Genomic DNA, 16,165 nt, shown 5'->3' on the forward strand with positions numbered 1-16,165 from the left:
CTTTCCTGCCGCCGGTGACGCCACCCTCATCGTCGCGCTGCTTCCTTCTCCCCTTCTCCTGACATCGGCCATATTTGGCCACCGCTATCTCTCCTCCATCTCCAGCCAACGGCGAGCCAGTAGGTGAGCCATGACCGTCGCGCCACCCCCTCTCCCTTGTTAGTAACAAATCTGGCCAAGAAGGTCATTCTCCGGCTGACTCCCATTAAAATCAACCCATTTTAATTTGTTATATTTATATTTATTATTATTATTATTATTCTATTATTTTATTTATTTGTTCATTTATTTTTATTTATTTCTATTTATTATTATTGATTGACAAAAAAAGAAGAAAAGAATTTTATTTTTAAAATTTAAATTTCCTTCCCCTTATCTGAAGTAACTGTTCCCTCTAACTTTCCCCCCAAGAATCCATCTACTTAAAGACTTCCTCAACCTCCAGTAAAAAGTTACGTACGTTCTATCATTAGACACTACATAATTAGATAAAATAAAAACCAGAAAGAAAATATAAAAAAAAAAGAGCAACATCAGAGAAAAAGAAAATCGGAGAACAAGAAAACATCAGGAATAAAGAGAGAAAAAAGAAAAAAGCATTGAATCTAGGTTCCGTATTTTCGTTCGAGTTTCGGTTTTAGGTTCTATTCAATCATGAATTGTTTGTTTATGTAAACTTTATTATGAACAAGCATGAATGAAAAATGTTTAAGTAAAGATTATGCATTATTCGGTGTATGTAGTTGATTGATTACGTAAATTTTTTATTATTATATGTTATACTATCAAATTATTGGATATTTATATGTTTGTACTATGTTGTATATAAAAATACTGCGTATGATACTGTCCGATTTAGAAAAACAGTAGAAAAATGGATACAAATAAACGTTGTACAGACTATTTACATATCCTGTAATTTTTATAATACAATACATACACCAACACATTATAATACTACATACTATTCTTTTTTTACACTCACTGTACACTGGAAACGTACACACATAGCCACCCACATAAATCAGAAGAAACATAAAGTATGTGAGAAAGAAAAAGGAAAAGATTTGGTCGGAGAAAATAAAGGAAGAGTGATCGGAGAGGAACAAAATTGTAGAAACTAAAAAAGAATAACTGCAAGAAAGATCAAAAAAATCGATCGAAAAGAGAGAAAATTGACCAAAAAATGACAGTGTCGTCCCTCTTTTTTTTCCCATCTCCATCACCGGAGCGTCGGCCTTCTCCCTCTGTTTCTCCAGTCTGGCGAACCAGCCATGACGGCTAAGAAACTTGCCACTGGTGACACCAGCGATGGTGAAAATGCCAACTCCGGCCACCCCACAACCACGCTGCTGTTGCTCCCCTCTCCGGCCAATCCCTCATCGGATCCGCGCCACCAACGCCAGCGACCCGACTCTAGCCCTCTCCTTTTTCCGGTGTTGCTCCATCATCCGACCAACACCAGCACCGACGACCCGTCACCATCCCTCTTCCTTTCCCACCGTTGCTCTAGCAGCCTCCACTGCTGCCATAGACGTTAAAAGTAGAGAGAATTATTGTTTTTTTGAAATACTGAATATGTACGTGAAAGAGAAGATATCTTATATTTCTTTTTATTATTATTTTCTTTTTGAATAAATACACATGTTTCCATATTTGTGTATAATATAAAATTATTTTTATTTAATAACTAGTAAAAAATGAAGTATGAACAAATTTGATACTAATAAAATTAATTATTATTTATATTTTGCTTAGAGTGACATATTGTACATTTCAAGTTGTTTATTTTTATTTATTTATTTATTTTTGAAGAATTTATGTTCGAATAATATTTCGAGAATTTTTGTGTTTGATTTGTCTTATAATATATGATTTAAGTTTATTTAATTTAAAGTGATTAAAAATAATATTAAATTTAGCATAATATAATAGATTTGTATATTTTATTTATTTTATTATTTTATTAGTAGAACTTAATTATTATTTATTGATTTAATTAATTGTGTTAAATGAATGTTGCTTTAGTTTATTATTAAAAATTTAGGTAAATTTTAGATACGTTTAAAAATATTTGTCTCAATTAAGAATGCGGCATACACATCTTTTTGAGACCTTTTAAATTCAAGGATGCAATGATGCACCTTGATAAATATTTTTCTAAAACTAACTTTCACCGATTTATTTAAATAAGATAATAGACAAATTTTAGATATTAAAAATGAGCAAACCCAGGCCCTTAACATAATTTAGAAAAATAGTTTAAGTAAGTATAAGTCAATAAAAGCGACCGTGCTGGAACCATGGGACTCGAGGGGTGTCTTACGCCTTTTCCTCAGTCAACAGAATTTTTTACCCGGTCTTCTATTTTTGCAGACGAATTAAGAGTCATTTCTTTTTTTATTAGGGATTCATAAGGCAACTTGGAACACCATAACTCGATTCCAAGTGGCGACTCTAAAAATAAATAAATTAATATCTATTCAAAACCGTCACTTTAATTGGAAAAACCTTTCGACTTGGCCCTCGAGCGAAAAAAGGGTGTGACATCTCTGGCCACTCCGCTGGGAAATAACCAGAATTTAAGCTTTTAATATTAACTTTTACTTACTTTAATTATTTTGATATTGTGTTTGTTAGCCTTATGTGCTACTTGTTGCTTATTTACTGCTTTGATATTGTTGAACTATTTTATAAACTGTCTTCTCTTGTGCTCCCCCTCTAAGTCTCTGAAATAGGATAGAAGGAATGCAATGTATGCATCCTACTATCTTTTTTAGAGAGACGAAGTGTCAAGGCACCTGGTGAAGGATTATAGTCACACATGTTAGGCGGGATTCGGATCGACAATGAATTCGGAGTAGCACTGCTACCAAATAAGTTGTCCCTTCCCAACTCGAGTGTCTGCTCGAGTAAGACAGTCTAGACACCTATCCCTATTAGGCTTAAACTTAGAAGAACTGAAAACTCAGAATCTGGTTATCCCTATTAGGTTCCGCTTTATTTGCATCATCTATATTTGACGTAGCGGGACTCGGCACGGGGTCGGGTCTGTCTAGGACAGGTGTCCTTCTTTTGACCAATATGTGCATCCTACGTGCTCTTTGACATTTATTTGAAAGGCTATTTGATGGTTGATCGGCTTTTAGGCAACTTGGCAAAATTTAAGAGAAGATTTTGACCTCAAATTTAATTATTCCCTTTTCAAAGAAATTAAAATATATACATAATTTTTTTTAAGATCTTCATGAACTAAGAGGGTCTGATTCTCACTCTTTATCGAGATACATAGGAAATTCTACTCGGGATACGACCTTGTATTTTAAAAAAATATTTATTCACAAATTTATTAAAGGATATTTAAAAAAAATAATAATAATAAAATTAAGAAAATGATTATTTTCATGAGTATTATTATCTTATCTTATTTCTCCCTTTTTATCTTCAAAATTAATTTTAATACAAATCCCAATAGCCTGAACCATTAGGGGTTGTGAGCTAAATTTTTATAAAATAATAAAATATGTAAGCATATATCTTAACAGTCCTGAACCTTTAGGGGTAGTGAGCTGATTTTTTATAAAGTAATAAAATATGTAAGCATATATCTTAACAGTCATGAACCTTTAGGGGTCGTAAGGATGAAATTTTTATACAACTTCATACATAAAACAATATTTTTTTTTAAATTTCTAAGTCATTTTATTTTATTTTTTTCTTTAAAGTGTACTTAGGGGGTATTTTCTCCAAACACATGGTCAAAATTGTCTAGAGGCCTGTTGATGTAAAATCTTCGATAGAGTCGGTATAAATAGGTGCTCTCTTTTAAAAAAATAAAAATAAAATCTTGTCATTCATGTTTCTCTTAATTTTTATTTAAAATTATTTGCATCTAAGTTCAATTTAGTGGTCACATTAGTGAGTCAAGTTAAAAAAAGTCAAAATTAATGAATTAAGTTCTGCATAAATTTAGACATTTCCTAATATTGTCTTTCTATCCATAGGTATAACATGCCTCCTCCAGTTCGTGGAAAGTGTCAAAAGAGAAAGAGGGATGGGAGTGTACCGCTTCAGGTTGTAGATTGCATCCCTTTGCAGCTTTGGTTGTGGTAGAATAGAATGGATACATTCGATTATGATGAGATACATAAGTATTTGAGTTTTTTTACAAGTGTCATGACAATCAACCCTAGTAGAAAGGTGGTTGATGCATTGCTGACTTTCTGGGACCTGAGGAACAATGTATTTCGCTTTTCAGATTTTGAGTTGACCCAGACTTTAGAGGAGATAGAGGCCTATGTTGGATATGGGGATATGCATCGAAAAAACCTTATAGCCCCAAGACTCATCTCGATAAACAGGTTCTGCAAGATTATGAATATACGAAACTCAAAAGAAGAATCAATGAAAAAGGTTAGGTCTTCTTGCAGTTTTTGTATGACAGAAATGGAAGGCAAGAGGGATTTGAGAAGTACGGTAAACAACTCTGTAACAAGGGAAGTTTTGAGGATTGGAAAGTTCATAGACAATTTGCATTCAAGGTAGCCTTTTTAGGCACTATGGTCTTCTCAAAGAGAGAGAGAAAAATTAATATTCGTTTAGCTGGAGTGGTACATATACTGAGTAAGAAAGATTACACTATGGTACCAATGATCTTGGCTGATATTTACCATGCTCTGATCGTTTGTTAGAAAAAAAAGATTTTTTCGAGGGATGTAATATCTTGCTACAGATGTGGATTGTGGAACATCTTTACAAATATCTTACAGTGGCAAGGTTTTTTCCTGAACGATTCAATCGCATCAAAGATTACGAAGAGAGGTTAGAGAAAAATAAATGCCCAGAAGGAATTAGAGATTGGGATAAGCTTTTGCGTTCTCTGACGGCAGATAAAATCACTTGAAATCTCCCTTGGTTCCCCTGGAGATAAGTCATACATAGTTCTGTCATTCAGTCGTCCTTCTTATTAATATGTATTAGGGGTGTTCAACCTTATGTGCCATTGCAGGTCTTACATCAGCTAAGCGGACATCAAGTAATTCCCATAACAGAAAATATGGTTGAGTTTTTATTTGAGGTCAGACCAGAGACTCTACTTTTGTAGGGATTGTCCTAGTAGATTTGGGATGGTTGTCATATCATGGGAACTGAAACAATGGTCATAGAGCGTGAGAAAGGAGTACACCCAGACTACCGTGAATGATTTAAAAAACAGCCAAGTTCCCCAGTCAGACCGAAAAGATCGATTAAGGGACCCATAGATCAAGAAGCTGTAATTAGGATAGGGATCCAGAGAGCCATGCGAGAACATCATGCAGCCAACCAAGCTTTGAGAGCATAATTAGAGCATGCCAGTGCAAGAATAGAAGAACAACAAAGGCAGTTTGCTGAAGAAAAAGCTAAGTTTGCGGATATTGAGGTCACACTTCAAGTACAAATCAAATTGGCTACAACTAGGGGGTCACATATTGCAGAACTTGCCGCATCTCGCCGATAGCAGTTGCAAGAAGTTGAAAAGAACATGTAAGAAGAATTTGATCGAGAGAGATCTCAGTGGATATGTGAAAGAGGGATATTGCGAGAACAGCTGGAGGTTGCTTCTGCTCGTGAACAACGTGTAAGAGAGATAATTGATTCTCGAGACCGACAGGCCCAAGAATGGGATTAGTCCTTCAGTTTCCTTTGAGGTAAGGTACGCCGTGTAGGGTAGGATACCGCCAGAATAGGTTTAGACTACCAACAATTAAATCGTGAAGAATTTTTTGCACAAGTACCAGTTTTTGCTCAGCATCTCACCACTTTATTGGAGGTCATATATTTGGGTTTGGGAGGTCATATTAAGCTGGAGTATTCTTGATTGAGCATATTGAAGCTACAAGAATCAGTTAAAGACTTTGAGACATTGGGGTTCAGTTGTATGAGTGGATAGTTGTTTCCTTTGTCATAGTTTTTCAGTTTCAGCTTAAAAACTTCTTGTTCAGATGTTATGTCTTTAGCTAATTGTATTTGTTTAACTCAGATGTCAGTTAGCAGGTTTTATCTTAGGAGTTGGGTCATATATTTTGTTGTATTTGTATTTGAAAATTATGGAATGTAATGAAGTTGACTGTTTATTTCTATATATATTATATATAAATTTTACTTCACCTACTTTATTTATTTTCTTGTAAAAAAAGAAAAAAAGAATCAACCTTTTTTTGTTAAAAAATTTTCCAAACTACGCAAGATCTGATTCATGTCCTGGAATGATACGTAGGCAACCCTCCAAAGGTTTCGATCATAACTTTTTGAAAAGTGTGCCTAGAAAAGCAAGGATGAAACACAAAGCTTTCCATGATATGTTGGGAAATGGATATAGAAGTATAACATACAACGTGACGTTATAATGTGTTAAATATATAACACTCACCCATTTGCTACTTGGTCTTAGAAAGATAAAGTAGTTGGTAATTGGTTTGTGGTTTAAACTGACATCACATCCGTACAACACCAGATATAAAGAAAAGAGAAAGATGACCCGCAAAGAGGGTGTAGGGTCTAACAGTAAGGAGGAGCAAAATCAGTTAATTTCGCAAGAATTAGCATCAATGGAAGATATTAAGTTATTGAAACAACGGATGAAAAAAATGTACCAAGCTTGGTTGAATGGACAAGCCTCGCCTTCCTCAATCCCTGGACTTGCGAATACAAATGATCCAAATCTTGCTCAAGCTCAAACTAGCGATCCATTTTACCCACCTAGATTCGGTCCATATGCTAATGTGTTTGGCGTTGCAGGTACTTTTACTATGCACCCACCAAATACGTCTGTCACAAATAACCTGCTTTTTACTTTTGTAGCACCAGCTACTGCAGGCCTTCAATCGTCAGTACAGAAGAATATGGGGGAACCAAGTAATGATTTGTTGTATCCTCCTAAAATGACTTTCAAACCCTAAAATCCATATTATCATGCTCATCAACACAATTCTCCTATTGTGATTGAGAAGATTATTGAGAATAAGGAACAAGAGGAGATGGCTAGAAAAGTAAGAAGCTTGGAGCAGAGTATGAAAAATATACAAGGATTAGGAGGACCAAAAAGTGTTTCACAAAAAGATTTGTGTATGTTTCCAGATGTTCATTTGCCGTTGGGGTTCAAAATGCCCAAGTTTAAGAAATACGAAGGTCATGACGATCCTGTGGCTCATTTGAAAAAGTTCTACAATCAATTAAGGGGGGCAGGAGGAAAAGAAGAATTACTCATGGATTATTTTGGAGAAAGCCTCGCAGAAATAGATTTCGAATGGTTCATTGACCAAGACATTTCCCGTTGGCACGTATGGGATGACATGGCTCGAGATTTTGTTCAATAATTTTAATATAACATTGAGATGGTGACAGATCGCACTACGCTTTCCAATATGAGAAAAAAACAACTGAAAATTTTTGAGAATATGCTGTCAGATGGAGAGAACAGGCTGCAAGAGTTAGACCATTGGTAAAGGAGTCTGAATTAATTGATATCTTTCTGCAAGCAGAAGAACCTAATTATTTCTATCATTTACTTTCTACTATTGAAAGCACATTTGCTGAGGTTATTAAAGTTGGAGAGATAGTAGAGAATGGAATTAATTAAGGAAAGATTATTAGCCAAGCCGCTTTGAAAGCAACAACACAGGCAATTCAAAGTGGTGTAGGAAGTTTTGGTAGAAACAAAAGAGGATGTAACTACTGTTGTGCTAGGTCCCCAACAAAATTGGAGAGGTGCGCGTCAACCATACATACAATCTCAATCCAAAATGTATGTCCAAGACCCATATAACTATCTACAATAATATGTTCCTCCATAAAATTCATTATATTCTATTTCATCTCCTCAGTATTCTACCTATAATGCGCAACCATATGTTTGGGTTCCTTCTTACCCACAATGGCGTGCACCAGCCATCCAAAATCATCCACCAGTCCCGCAAGTTCAAAGAGGCTCCCTAGGTCTAATTTTTGGCCTAGAGCGAACTACAAGAAGGATAACATGCACAAATATAATTTCACTTCTATTGGAATATCTTACGCTAGCTTATTTTAGAGGCTGAGGAAAATGAATATTCTAAGCCCAATTAAGAGAAGGATCTCGAATCCTCCCCTGAATAACTTGGATTATTCTAGAAAATGTGAATATTATTTTGATGCCCCAGGGCACGACACAGAGAAATATTGGTACTTGAAAAGAGCAATTCAAGAGTTAATTGACTCAAAACAAATCATGGTGTAAAGTCCAAACGCTCCAAATATTAATCAAAATCCACTACCAGATCATAATAAAACAAACATGCTCGAAGTGATACTTGGTGGTGAAGATACTGTGATTTCCTTCAAGCCAATCATTAAAATTAAATTGATTTGGAAAAATTAGCAAATGCTGTAGATTTGATGAAAGAAAAACCTGCAGAAGTGGAGGATGTGATTACAAAACCCAAATCATCGAATGTTCCCTTGGTCGTGGGGAAATAAATTCCAGAAAGCGTTGGGTCAGGTCAAGTAAAACCAAAGCTCATTGTTCCTGGAAGATCCACTAAGCCTCTTTTAATCATAAAAGGAGCTCCTATAGCTCCTATTGTTATTAAACCAGTATCATAACTACCTATGGTTAATACCAAGGCAGTCCCCTGGAACTATTATGGCGATGCACAAGAGGAAAGAAATAATCAAAGAGGTGGATAAATTAACCCTTCTGGGAGGTGTTATGCCCTAGTGGAGTTAAGAAATAATAAATAAGGCAATGAAGAGTAAATGATAGTGAAGCCAGTTACCAAAGAAGAGGCTGAAGAATTCTTGAAGAAGATGAAGTTACCAGAATATTTTGTTGTAGAAAAATTGAGGAAGACACCAACACATATTTCTCTATTATCTTTATTGATACACTCAGAAGATCACCGCAAGGCCATAATAAAGATTTTAAATGAGGCATATGTTTCCAGTGAAATTAAGGTAAATCAACTGGAAAAAGTTGTTAGAAAGATCCTTGAGGTAAATAGCATCACTTTCTCGGATGACAAATTGCTTGTAGAAGGCACTGGACATAATCGAGGTCTATACATTATGGTGAAATGTGATCATTCTTATATAACTCGAGTGTTGATTAATGGAGGATCAGGTGTTAACGTTTGTCCTATGTCAACTTTGCAAAAGTTGAATGTTAACGTGGAAAGGATCCGACCTAATAATGTATGTGTCAAAGGATTTGACGAAGCAAAAACAGATGACATTGGTGAAATAAAGCTCATATTGACAATCGGGACTGTGGATTTTGTCGTGGATTTCCAAGTGCTGAACATTGATGCTTCATATAATATGTTATTGGGTAGGCCATGAGTTTATAGGGCTGGAGCAGTCACATCAACATTGCACCAAATGGTTAAATTTGAACACGACAGGCAAGAAATAGTTGTTCATGGTGAAGAAGACTTATCCATGTATAAATACTATTTCGTTTCCTCCATCAAAGTAGATAATATAGATAGAGTGCTAATTCATCAAGCTTTTGAGGTAGTGGCCGTTGAGCATATCCTCGAGGGGAATCTCATCACAAGACCACAACTGTCCTCAACATCTATTATGGTAGTGAATGAAATGTTAAAGTATGGGTTCGAACCATTAAAGGTTTAGGAATGTTTTTGCAAGGCAGGGCTCATCCAGTAAACCTTCATGAGAAGCCCGGTACCTTTGGTTTGGGATATGAGCCCACTGCTAAAGACAGAAAAAATGATAAAAAGCCTAAGAAAGAGTCATGGTCACTTAACAAGCTGATACCGCCACTTCATTAGTCTTTCATGAAAGTCAGTATTGTTGGGTCCTCCATGTTACCTGCTCCAGAGTCAATGAATGATGATGATACAGATTTGATTCGCTTTTTCCAAAATATGTTCATTGAAGCTGATATATTTGAAATTGGGGAAGGTATCAGCAATGCAGATATGAAGTTTATTGGCCCTGATATCCAGCTTAACAATTGGGAGGCCACTCCTCTCCCTACTATGAAGGAGTCTTGGTAGTTTGTTTGGTTTTCTTTCAGTCTTGGTAGTTTGTTTTTTTTCTTTCTGTAATTTAAATCATTCTAGGATTGTAATTCAGATCTTTACCTTGGTACTTTAGGTTAAAACTCTTTCTATCGGTATTTTTAATGAAACGTAATTTTCCTTTATTTTATTTTATGTCTAATATTTATTTATTTATGTTCTATCATATAGTTTTTCTATGCCGATTCAAATGATATGACATACATGAAGAATTATCAACCAGATTTAAAAACCAATCTAATTATGAAATAATGAATAAAGAAGTTGAATACAATGAAGAGGAAGCATTTGAGGATCTAAGCAAAGATTTCAAACAGTATGAGAATAAGTCAAACCCCAATTTAGATGAAATTGAGGCGATCAATTTAGGAGATCATGAAAATATTAGAGAGACTAAGATAAGTGTACATGCTCGATCGTAACAAAAGAAATCTATAATTGAAGTTCTGTTTGAGTACAAAGACATTTTTGTGGTCTTACGATGATATGCCCGATTTGAGCAATGATTTGGCAGTTCATAAGTTGCTAATTGATCCTACTTTCCCTCCTGTCAAATAAAAGTTAAGAAAGCTTAAAACTGGCATGAGTGTAAAAATCAAAGAGGAAATCATGAAGCAACTTGAGGCTAAAGTCATTCTACTGGCTCAATATCCTACTTGGTTGGCAAATATTTTCCCTATTCCAAAGAAAGATGGCAAAGTTTGGATGTGTGTCGATTATTGTGATCTAAATAAAGCAAGTCTGAAAGATAATTTTTCACTTTCCAATATACATATTTTGTTGGACAATTATGCCAAACATGATCTTGCATCTTTTGTGGATTGTTATGCGGGGTATCACTAGATCATTATGGATCCAGAAGATGCAGAAAAGACATCATTTATCATGTCATGGGGACATATTATTATCGAGTTATGCCATTTGGACTAAAGAATATTAGGGCAACTTATATGAGGGAAATGACCACAATGCTTCATGACATGTTGCATAAAGAGATTGAAGTTTATGTCGATGACGTGATCATTAAATCAAGAGAGCAGTCTGATCATGTCAAGGATTTGAGGAAATTCTTTGAAAGGCTTCGAAGGTATGATCTTAAACTTAACCCAGCGAAATGTGTTTTTGGAGTCCCATCGAGAAAACTCTTAGGGTTTATAGTCAATCGATATGGCATTGAGTTAGATCCTTAAAAAATAAAAGCTATTCAAGATTTGCCTCCACTAAAGAACAAAACGGAAGTGATGAGTTTACTTGGAAGGTTGAATTATATCAGTAGATTCATTGCCCAACTCACGACAACCTGTGAGCCAATTTTCAAGTTGTTGAAGAAGAATGCTAAAGTTGAATGGACTGAAGAATATCAAGAGGCATTTGATAGAATTAAGAGGTATTTGTCAAATCTGCCTATTTTGGTTCCTCCAGATCCAGGCAGACCCTTGATATTGTATATGTCTGTGTTAGACAATTCTTTTGGTTGTGTATTAGGTCAACATGATATCACAGGCAGAAAAGAACAGGCCATCTACTACCTTAGCAAAAAGTTTACCACTTATGATGCTAAGTATACTCTTCTTGAAAAAACATGTTGCGCCTTAACTTGGGTAGCACAAAAGCTGAAGCATTACTAGTCATCTTAAAATACTTACCTCATTTCCTATACGGATCCCTTAAAAGTATATTTTTTAGAAGCCTATGCCTACAGGCAGACTCGCGAAATGGCAGTGCTACTCACAGAGTTTGATATTGTCTATGTGATGTGAACTGCAATGAAAGCTTAAGCCTTAGCGGATCATTTGGCTGAAAATCCTATCGATGAGGAATATAAGCCACTAAAGACTTACTTTCCAGATGAAAAGTTCTTATGTGTTGATGAGGTTATTTCTGATAATTGCCATTCAGGTTGAAAAATGATTTTTTATAGAGCTGCTAATATGAAAGGGGTAGGGATAGGGGCAGTTATTATTTCTAAATCGGGACAATACTATCCTGTAATAGCCCAACTTCGATTCTATTGTACTAATAATATGGCAGAATATGAAGCTTGCATTCTGAGATTAAGACTAACCATTGACATGGGAATCCAAGAACTGTTGGTGTTAGGAGATACATATTTACTAATCCACCATATCCAAGGAGATTGGGTGACTCGTGATTCAAAAATCCTACCATACTAAGGTTGTTTACAAGATCTTTGTCAATGATTTGTATCAGTAAAGTTCAAGAATATTCCTAGAGCTCATAATGAGATTGTTGATGCTTTGGCGACCTTATCTTCGATGCTCCAATATCCCGATAAGACTCATATCGATCCCTTGTATATATAGATCCGTGATCAAAATGCATAGTACAATGTGGTTGAAGAAAAACTTGATGGAGAGCCTTGGCTCCATGCTATCAAATAATATATTCAGATTGGAAAATATCCCGTACATGTCGATGGTAACCAAAAGAGAACCATTCGATGTCTGGCTAGAAAATTTTTACTAAGTGGGGGAATCTTAAGAGGATTCCACATTTGGGACATTTAAGGTGCATAGATGCTAAAAAGCTTCAAAAATAATGACTGAAGTATATTCTAGGATTTGTGGACCACACATGAGCGGGTATGTTTTGGAAAAGAAAATACTTTGATTAGGTTATTATTGGCTCACCATGGAGCGAGATTCCATCCGTTTCATTCGTAAATGTCATGAATGTCAGGTACACGGGGACTTGATACATTCTCCTCTATCTGAGTTGCATACAATGACTGCTCCATGGCCTTTTGTGGCTTGGGGAATGGACATAATTGGACCAATTGAACCTAAGGCCTCGAATGGAAATAGTTTCATATTAGTAGCCATTGATTATTTTACGAAATGGGTGGAAGCAGCAACTTTTAAGTCAGTGACCAAGAAAGTGGTGGTTGATTTTGTTCACTCCAACATCATTTGTTGGTTTGGCATTCCAAAGATAATTGTCACAGATAATGCTGCAAATCTCAATAGTCACTTGATCAAAGAAGTGTGCCAGCAATTTAAGATTATGCATCAAAATTCAACTCCTTATCGCCCAAAGGCAAATGGGGTTGTAGAAGCTACCAACAAGAACTTAAATAAAATACTCTGCAAGATGATGCAGGGTTCCCGATAATGGCATGAAAAACTACCTTTTGCTTTGTTGGGTTATCGTACTACAGTTCGGACTTCAAATGGTGCAACTCCTTATTCATTGGTGTACGGAACTGAAGCTGTTATACCTACAAAAATTGAGATTCCATCTCTTTGAGTTGTTGTAGAAACCAAAATTGATGATGATCAGTGGGTCAAAACCTGATTGGAGCAATTGAGTTTGATTGATAAGAAAAGGCTGGCATCGGTATGTCATGGCCAACTGTACCAAAAGAGAATGGCTCGAGCCGATAACAGAAAGGTGCATCCCAAACAATTTGAAGCCGGTCAGTTAGTACTAAGATGCAACCTTCCCCATGAGATTGAAGCCAAAGGCAAGTTTTCTCCTAATTGTCAAGTACCGTTCATGGTGAAGAAGGTGTTACCTAATGGTACGTTATATTTAACTAATGTAGAAGGCAAAATAAAAGAAATACCGGTCAACGCTGATGCAGTTAAGAGATATTATGTATGATATTCATGTACAATTATGTTATGTATGTTTTGTACTTGTATTTTAAAAGATTGTAATGATGAAGGTATTTTGTTCTGCTATCCGAATAATATATCAGCTTACCCTTTTTGAGATTTTATCTTTCTTTCGTACCTCTCTTTTGGAATCAATTAAAGTCAAAAGTTTCAAAAAAAAAAAAGATTGAAAAAAAATAATGTTGATGATGAAAGAAATGAAAAAAAAGCAAAATCAAGCAAGAGAATGACTTTTCTAAACTGCGTTTGACCTGATTCATTCTATGACAAGATACGTAGGTAGCCCCACTCTAGGGTTCGGTCCAACCAAAAGAAAATTCAAGTTACCCAGAATGAAATAAAACTGGGGCAAAAGTTTATTTCCTTAAAGAGTTGATTGCAAAAGTTGTATGCTTCACCCAATGTTATATAAATTTTTGAGCTTCATGTCACCCTTTCTTTCTAACCCTTTTCAAAAGTCAAATTACAACTAAAGAAAGACCTTCAGATCAATCTTTGAGAATGTCAAGGTTTAACATCTTATGGGTGCATGATATTTCATATTTGGGTGTTATTTTTCTTTTTTAAAAAAATGAAACGAAAATGAAAATGAGACAGTCTTATTGGTGAAAACCCTCTTGGGCACCATAAGGCGACAGTGAATTGTGAGAATAATAAAATGAGAGAGTCTTATTGGTAAAAATCCCAAAGGGCCCCATAAGGCAACGATGAGCTGAAAGAGAAATAAATTGAGATAGGTTTATTGGCAAAAATACATTGAAGTGCCACTAGCCGAAGGAGAATTGTGATCTAGAGGGAGTATGTTCAAGAACGGCTTCATTTTAAACTCAATATGTGTGCAAAAGTTGTAATGATTGGTATGAGTAGATCTGGTTGTTTAATTCATAATGCATGTCATAATCACTGGAATTAGCTTCCACATTCAGATAAGTTTTTCTTTTTGTTTTGAAAAAGAGATGCCTATTGTCTTTTCCTTTTCTTTTCTTTTTTTTTTTGATTTTTTATTTTTTGTGTCCTTGTCGTCAAACGAAAATTATTGTCGTCTTTTGTGTATTTTTGAATCAAATTCACGTCGAGTCAAGTGAGAAAGGACTCCAAACTTGCTACCAACTTCTTCAATGGTACAAAGCAAGACAAAGGTTCGGCACACAAGGACAACATTTCAAAGTATAATAAAGTACTCAGAATGATTGTGATTTGACAATTTTGAACTCTTAGAAAGATAAAAGGTGTATTGCAAGTTAAACCCAACGACATCATACAAGAGAAATATGTTTTGAGTTGAGAGTCTCAGTAGTTAGATTTTGGGGTCACAAGTATGACAAGTCAACAAATATTTATCCAGGATTCTAAAAGGATTTGAGCATGGCAAGTGCAAGAGCAGTCACTTCAAAAGTCAAATGCCACAAACCAACCACTACATGTTTTAAAACTCAATACTTTTTCTTTGTTTGAAATAGAGATGGAATATTATTTTCATATTAATGTTTTCAGATGAAGAATGCAATTTCACACTTCTGTCAACGCAAGAAGCATGGTTACACACACGATGCTAGATCTCGGTTATAGTAAATGTTATTCTTTGCGAGATGTACTTACTAAAGCTATTTCAGGTTTTGACTTATTTTTTCACTATATTTTTTAAAATATTAAGATCCGGTGATATGCACAAATTTTTTCTGTACAAACTGGGGCAAAAAAAAAGGTTCCCTGTATAAAGAATGAAAATTTATTTTATGTTCAGGACCCTCCTGAAGAATGGGATAAGTCCCTCTTGAAGAATGGGAATTTGTTTTATGTTCAGGACCCTCCTGAAGAATGGAAATTTATATTTTGCTCAGGACCCTCCTGAAGAATGGAACAAGACCCTCCTGAAGAACGAAAAATTATTTTATGTTCAGAACCCTCCTAAAGAATGGGATAGGACCCTCCTGAAGAATGGGAATTTATTTTTATGTTCACTACCCTCCTGAAGAATGGGACAGGACCCTCCTGAAGAATGGGAGTTTATTTTTTTCTCAGGACCCTCCTGAAGAATGAAAATTTATTTTATGTATAGGACCCTCCTAAAAAATGGGAATTTATTTTTTGTACAGGACCCTCCTGAAAAATGAAAATTTATTTTATGTTCAGGACCCTCCTGAAGAATGAGAATTTATTTTTTGTTCAGCACCCTCCTGAAGAATGGGATATTATTTTTTCTGTTTTACTTTCATTTTGAGTTCAGGGTCATATTCGAAAATCAAGAAAAATAAGCAGGAGCCCGCCTGAAGAACAGGCAGGAGCCCGCCTGAAGAACAGGGCGAAGGAAAAACAAGTTAGGAGCCCGCCTGAAGAACAAGACAAAGGAAAAACAAGTTAGGAACCCGCCTTGAGAACAGGGTGAAGAAATAGCAAAATAGGAGCCCGCCTGAAGAATAGGGTGAACACTATGAGTTGCAAGTTAGCCCGCCTGAAAAATCGGGTGAA

This window comes from Capsicum annuum, chromosome 4 (genome assembly GCF_002878395.1).
Source record: "Capsicum annuum cultivar UCD-10X-F1 chromosome 4, UCD10Xv1.1, whole genome shotgun sequence".
NCBI classification, from domain to species: domain Eukaryota; kingdom Viridiplantae; phylum Streptophyta; class Magnoliopsida; order Solanales; family Solanaceae; genus Capsicum; species Capsicum annuum.